The sequence below is a fragment of the Rhipicephalus microplus genome, unplaced genomic scaffold (genome assembly GCF_043290135.1).
Source record: "Rhipicephalus microplus isolate Deutch F79 unplaced genomic scaffold, USDA_Rmic scaffold_156, whole genome shotgun sequence".
Classification (NCBI taxonomy): Eukaryota; Metazoa; Arthropoda; class Arachnida; order Ixodida; family Ixodidae; genus Rhipicephalus; species Rhipicephalus microplus.
Genome location: NW_027464727.1, coordinates 216,332 through 222,500, shown reverse-complemented (window position 1 = coordinate 222,500; position 6,169 = coordinate 216,332). Strand labels below are relative to the sequence as shown.

Below are 6,169 nucleotides of genomic sequence, written 5' to 3'. Positions count from 1 at the left end.
TTCGGCTGCCGCAAATCGAGCAAACGGTGTGTTTCGGACGGCGTTTCGCTTCCGCTACTTGCGAGTGCTTTCGTGGTCCACCCCTCTATAAATACTCGGGAGGCGTCGAAGCCGGTTCTCCAAGCCGGACCCGTAGGTATCGTTGTGTGCTCGCTCTCATTGGCCCGCCTAACCAGAAAATGCCTGCGGTACACCCATTTGGATAAGAGTGCACGCAGATGCGGGCCTCGACGGCTACACATTTCCTCGGGCGGCCGCCTCCCGGCCTCCGTGGAGCGCGGGATGCACGGTCCCATCGACAAGCCTCTCCCGTTTTTACCGTGGCGTCGCGGTTCACCACGGCGGGCGGGTCGGTCTCCTCCGCATAAAAAGGGGGACCCCCGCTTTTTGTTCCACGAAATCGCACAAGCTTTTTTCGCATCCACGGTTTGCCACCGCACACCAAAATGCCGATCCGGCTGCCTACTTTAGCCAACAGGTGGAGCCAGGCGCGCCGTACTTGCGCGGCACTTCCCACGTCCACCGAAGTCGGTGCCAAGGACCACTTTCGGCGCCGGAGCCGCGTACGAGCCTACTCGAGGCGGAAGAACGAAGCCAGCAAGGGCCTGGCCGCAAGTGCGTTCAATTGTCGGGACGTCCAAGTCCCTCGTTCTTCCGTGCTTCCTCTTTCGGCAAGTCGTTGCGGCACCTTCCCAAAGCGCGCAGACCCGCTAATCGCGACGAGCGCGACGTGGCCGTGCCGCCTTTCCCTCGGCAGCAAGCAAAACGCCTGGCAACGTCGACGCTCCCCTAACCGCGATCTCGCACCGTGTTTCGTGTGGCGAATTCAAAAGCCGGCCGGCGCTGCTGCAACCATTACGGTCGGTACGCATACGCCGCGGAGGGCGGGACGGTCATCGGAGCGTGCGGTTCCTCCATCGAGTACTGCGCACCTCGGCCGTCGCATCGCCGTGCCATGACCGGCCGCGCGTCAACGCGAACCGGTGCCAGCGAGATCCCTCGCCTGCAAGAACCGACCGGCAGCCTCCGTCACCCGAGGACGCGGAGGCGCTTGCCGCGGACGGCGGGACGGTATGCACTGGTGCACAGCGGACCCGTCACATCGCCAGTTCCTTGACCGACCGCCGACGCTTGTGCCGTTCCTCTCGTACTTGGCAGTCGCCGCGCGATTGTCGGGTCTCGTTCTTGCACGCTCGAACGGTCGGGAGGGCACTCGGCTGGCGTTTCGGGAACGCGCAGCCTCGCCTTCTACCGACGTAACCACGACTCGCCGTTCGCGCTCCGCCGCTCCTGTTTACAGTACTAGGCGGTCCCGCAGCGGTCGGGTCGCGCATTTCGAGCGCTTCGAGCCACGGTGCAGTGGCGGGTCGAAAGCCGACCTATGAGTGCGTTGCGCCGTTTGTACCCGCGTCCGCCACCTGGCCGACCGTCCAAGGTCGCGGTGTTGGCGTCCGCTGGGCGCAACAATTTGTCACGGGGTGCCGCTCCACATTCAGGCAGCCCCGTGGGGAAAAGCCGACCCCGCGTCCAAACGGGGTCAGCGGCAGAAAGTGTCGGGCGCAGACGCAGCTGAGGCGCTCACCCTTCACAATCCGTTAATGATCCTTCCGCAGGTTCACCTACGGAAACCTTGTTACGACTTTTACTTCCTCTAAATGATCAAGTTTGGTCATCTTTCCAACAGACCGGCGCAACCGAAAGGCCGCGCCGGACATCGGTCCGAAGACCTCACTAAATCATTCAATCGGTAGTAGCGACGGGCGGTGTGTACAAAGGGCAGGGACGTAATCAACGCGAGCTTATGACTCGCGCTTACTGGGAATTCCTCGTTCAAGGGGAACAATTGCAAGCCCCTATCCCAATCACGAAAGAAGTTCCACGGGTTACCCAGTCTTTTCAGACAGGGATAAAGACACGCTGCTTCCTTCAGTGTAGCGCGCGTGCGGCCCCGGACATCTAAGGGCATCACAGACCTGTTATTGCTCTGTTTCGTGCGGCTAGGAGCCGCTTGTCCCTCTAAGAAGGTTGTAAGGTGCTGGGAACCCCGCACCTATTTAATAGGCTAGAGTCTCGTTCGTTATCGGAATTAACCAGACAAATCGCTCCACCAACTAAGAACGGCCATGCACCACCATCCACCGAATCAAGAAAGAGCTCTCAATCTGTCAATCCTCCCAGTGTCCGGGCCGGGTAAGTTTTCCCGTGTTGAGTCAAATTAAGCCGCAGGCTCCACTCCTGGTGGTGCCCTTCCGTCAATTCCTTTAAGTTTCAGCTTTGCAACCATACTTCCCCCGGAACCCAAATACTTTGGTTTCCCGGAAGCTGCCCGCCGAGTCATTTGAGTAACTCAGGCGGATCGCTGGTTGGCATCGTTTATGGTCAGAACTAGGGCGGTATCTGATCGCCTTCGAACCTCTGACTTTCGTTCTTGATCAATGAAAACATTCTTGGCAAATGCTTTCGCAGTAGTTCGTCTTGCGACGGTCCAAGAATTTCACCTCTAGCGCCGCAATACGAATGCCCCCGTCCGTCCCTCTTAATCATTACCTCGTATTCCAAAAACCAACAGAACAGAAACGAGGTCTTGTTCTATTATTCCATGCAAGTTTATTCAGGCGACTCGCCTGCGTTGAGCACTCTAATTTTTTCAAAGTAAAAGCACCGGCCATCTCGAGGCACACAATGAAGTGCACCAAGAAAGAACCGGCATGATGTTCAGTCCGAGCCGTCGCATCGGGTAGATGCACTACTCGTCTGGAACTGAGATCCAACTACGAGCTTTTTAACCGCAGCAGCTTTAGTATACGCTATTGGAGCTGGAATTACCGCGGCTGCTGGCACCAGACTTGCCCTCCAATTGATCCTCGTTAAAGGATTTAGAGTGTACTCATTTCAATTACGGGGCCTCAAAAGAGTCCCGTATTGTTATTTTTCGTCACTACCTCCCCGTGCCGGGAGTGGGTAATTTGCGCGCCTGCTGCCTTCCTTGGATGTGGTAGCCGTTTCTCAGGCTCCCTCTCCGGAATCGAACCCTGATTCTCCGTTACCCGTAACAACCATGGTAAGCAAGTAACCTACCATCGAAAGTTGATAAGGCAGACACTTGAAAGAAACGTCGCCGGCTCGTGGCCATGCGATCAGCACAAAGTTATCCAGAGTCACCACACAATACGGGCCGAAACCCGATCGATCTTGGTCTAATAAAAGCACCCGTTACCCAAAGGGCTCCAGGCTCACTGCATGTATTAGCTCTAGAATTGCCACAGTTATCCAAGTAGGAAGAAACGATCTAAGGAACCATAACTGATTTAATGAGCCATTCGCGGTTTCGCCTTATTTCGGCATGTACTTAGACATGCATGGCTTAATCTTTGAGACAAGCATATGATTACTGGCAGGATCAACCAGGTAATCGTTCGACTGCGCGTCCGTCCTCGCCCTCGGCGGGCCGGACGCAGTCTGTGTGCGGCGGAGGCCACCTTTAGGCGCCCCAACACGCTTATTTTGCACTCCGAGATGACGGCGTTCGAGCTCGCTACGGCACAACCTTCCCGAAAGACGAGTGGGAGCCGTGCGGCAAGAAGCACGTTCATGCTCGCTCTTTTTCGTTGCATCGACTCGGTCGCGCCGTGCGGGTTGCCCAAGCCCGCTGCACTGTCGGTGGACCGGCCGGAACTAGCAACGGAGCCGAGACTGCAAAGCCGCCAGACGACGGGTCACGCCCGCGTCTTCGGCGCTTTCGCATCTGAATCGCCCGAGGACGACACGGAACACACCTCGATATCGTGGTAAAACGGCACCGTCCGACAACCAGCCCCTAACGCATCAAGCGGATGAGGCTGCAGACGACTGCCGTGGATTCCCCTGGAGCAGACCCGAGGACACGCTTGACGAGGCCGAAGCCCGCCGCATATCAGACACCCGGTCGCTTTCGCGTACGCCGCTCACGAGAACCCCCACATAATAGCAGCGATAAGTACCCAGACCTCCTTGGGCCCTAATACGAGCGTACTCGAGAAAATTTCACCGCGGGTGTGCCCCGAAACGTGTGGCATGTTGAGCGTGCCACAAGTCTACGTCGCTCTCAAACCCGCCGAGGTCGTAGAATTTGCGACCCTACTCACGAAATTCCCACCGAGGATACGGCCGCAAACGTACCGCACCTTGGGTAGGCCACGAGTTTGTGCAACACTACGCTGACGGCACAGCACCGAGGTCGTGCGCGCACGCACGGGAAAATTCCGCCGCGGTTTCTGCCGAAAACGTGAGGCACCACGACTCTCCGCAAGTTCGCGTCGACTGCGAAAGACCGAAGTCGTGAACGACGTGTCCGCTACTCGCCGCCGACACGCTGGACACCAAACGTACAACGACTCGACGGCGTCGTAGAGGCCCACGACGCGGTTTTCCTTAACGACGTCTCGGCGTGGCACCGACAGGTTAGAACGGCCGACCAACGTTCCCTGTCCGCCGTTCGGCTCAGTCGAAGGGCTCGGCGACTTCGGCAACGCTGCGAAGCCGCACGGTGACGCACGCCATGTCCCCATTTTTTTTTTCTTTCTGCGTCTGCCGGGGTGCCCCTATAATAGCAGCGATAAGCACCCAGACCGCCGTGGGTCGCTCGCCCCGGCTGACGTGGTTTTTCGTACTCCTGCGGCGGTCGCCGTCAAGCACGTCCAAATACGCTACTTTCGTGGGCGCATTCACGCTCTTTCGCTTCGCCGGAGTGCCAGCACTCACTCTGCCAAAAACGGCGAACATCCGAGCGGCGGTTCCCACTTTTGCGTCGGCGTCGCAAACCCCGCCCCGGCAGACGAGGTTTGCCGTACTCGTGCGACGGTGGCCGGCGGGCACGTCGAAAGACGCCGATATCGTGCGCGAATTGGCGCACCTTGGCTTCACCGGAGTGCCGCCACTGACTCCTCCAAAAACGGCGAAGATCCGAGCGGCGCTTCCCACTTTCGCATCGGCGTCCCGAACTCCGCCCCGGCTGACGCGGTTTACCGTACTCGTGCGACGGTCGCCGGCGAGCACGTGGAAAGACGCCGATATCGTGCCCGAATCGGCTCCGTTCGGCTTCGCCGGAGTGCCAGCACTGGCTCGGCGAAAGACGACGAACATCCGAGCGACGGTTCTCACTATTGCGTACGCGTCGCAAACCCCGCCCCGGCAGACGCACTTTGCCGTACTCGTGCGACGGTCGCCGGCGAGCACGTAGAAAGACGCCGATATCGTGCCGGAATCGGCCCCGTTTGGCTTCGCCGGAGTGCCAGCACTCACTCGGCCACAAACGGCGAACATCCGAGCGGCGGTTCCCACTTAGCCGTCGGCGTCCCGAACTCCGCCCCGGCAGACGCGGTTGCCGAGCTCGTGCGACTAGCGACCGCGAAGCCGTCTCGCGACGCCGCTTTCGTGCGCGGCTCCCACTGCGACCTGGGTCACCCGAGGTCGACGAGCAAAAAAGAATGTCGAAAAAAAATTTTTTTTTTTTTTTGCGTCTGCCGGGGTGCCCCTATAATAGCAGCGATAAGCACCCAGACCGCCATGGGTCGCTCGCCCCGACTGACGTGGTTTTTCGTTTTCCTGCGGTGGTCGTCGTCAAGCACGTCCAAACACGCCACTTTCGTGGGCGCATTCGCGCTCTTTCGCTTCGCCGGAGTGCCAGCACTCACTCTGCCAAAAACGGCGAACATCCGAGCGGCGGTTCCCACTTTTGCGTCGGCGTCGCAAACCCCGCCCCGGCAGACGAGGTTTGCCGTACTCGTGCGACGGTGGCCGGCGGGCACGTCGAAAGACGCCGATATCGTGCGCGAATTGGCGCACCTTGGCTTCACCGGAGTGCCGCCACTGACTCCTCCAAAAACGGCGAAGATCCGAGCGGCGCTTCCCACTTTCGCATCGGCGTCCCGAACTCCGCCCCGGCTGACGCGGTTTACCGTACTCGTGCGACGGTCGCCGGCGAGCACGTGGAAAGACGCCGATATCGTGCCCGAATCGGCTCCGTTCGGCTTCGCCGGATTGCCAGCACTGGCTCGGCGAAAGACGACGAACATCCGAGCGACGGTTCTCACTATTGCGTACGCGTCGCAAACCCCGCCCCGGCAGACGCACTTTGCCGTACTCGTGCGACGGTCGCCGGCGAGCACGTAGAAAGACGCCGATATCGTGC

At 59.3% G+C, this 6,169-nt stretch overlaps 1 non-coding gene across 1 annotated transcript; it reads right to left on the bottom strand.

The window, feature by feature from the left end:
• Positions 1 to 1,596: 1,596 nt before the first annotated feature.
• On the bottom strand, positions 1,597 to 3,411 carry LOC142791285 (small subunit ribosomal RNA). The gene has a single exon (XR_012890134.1). It is a non-coding gene; the product is annotated as a small subunit ribosomal RNA (ribosomal RNA).
• Between the last annotated feature and the right edge of the window lie 2,758 nt (positions 3,412 to 6,169).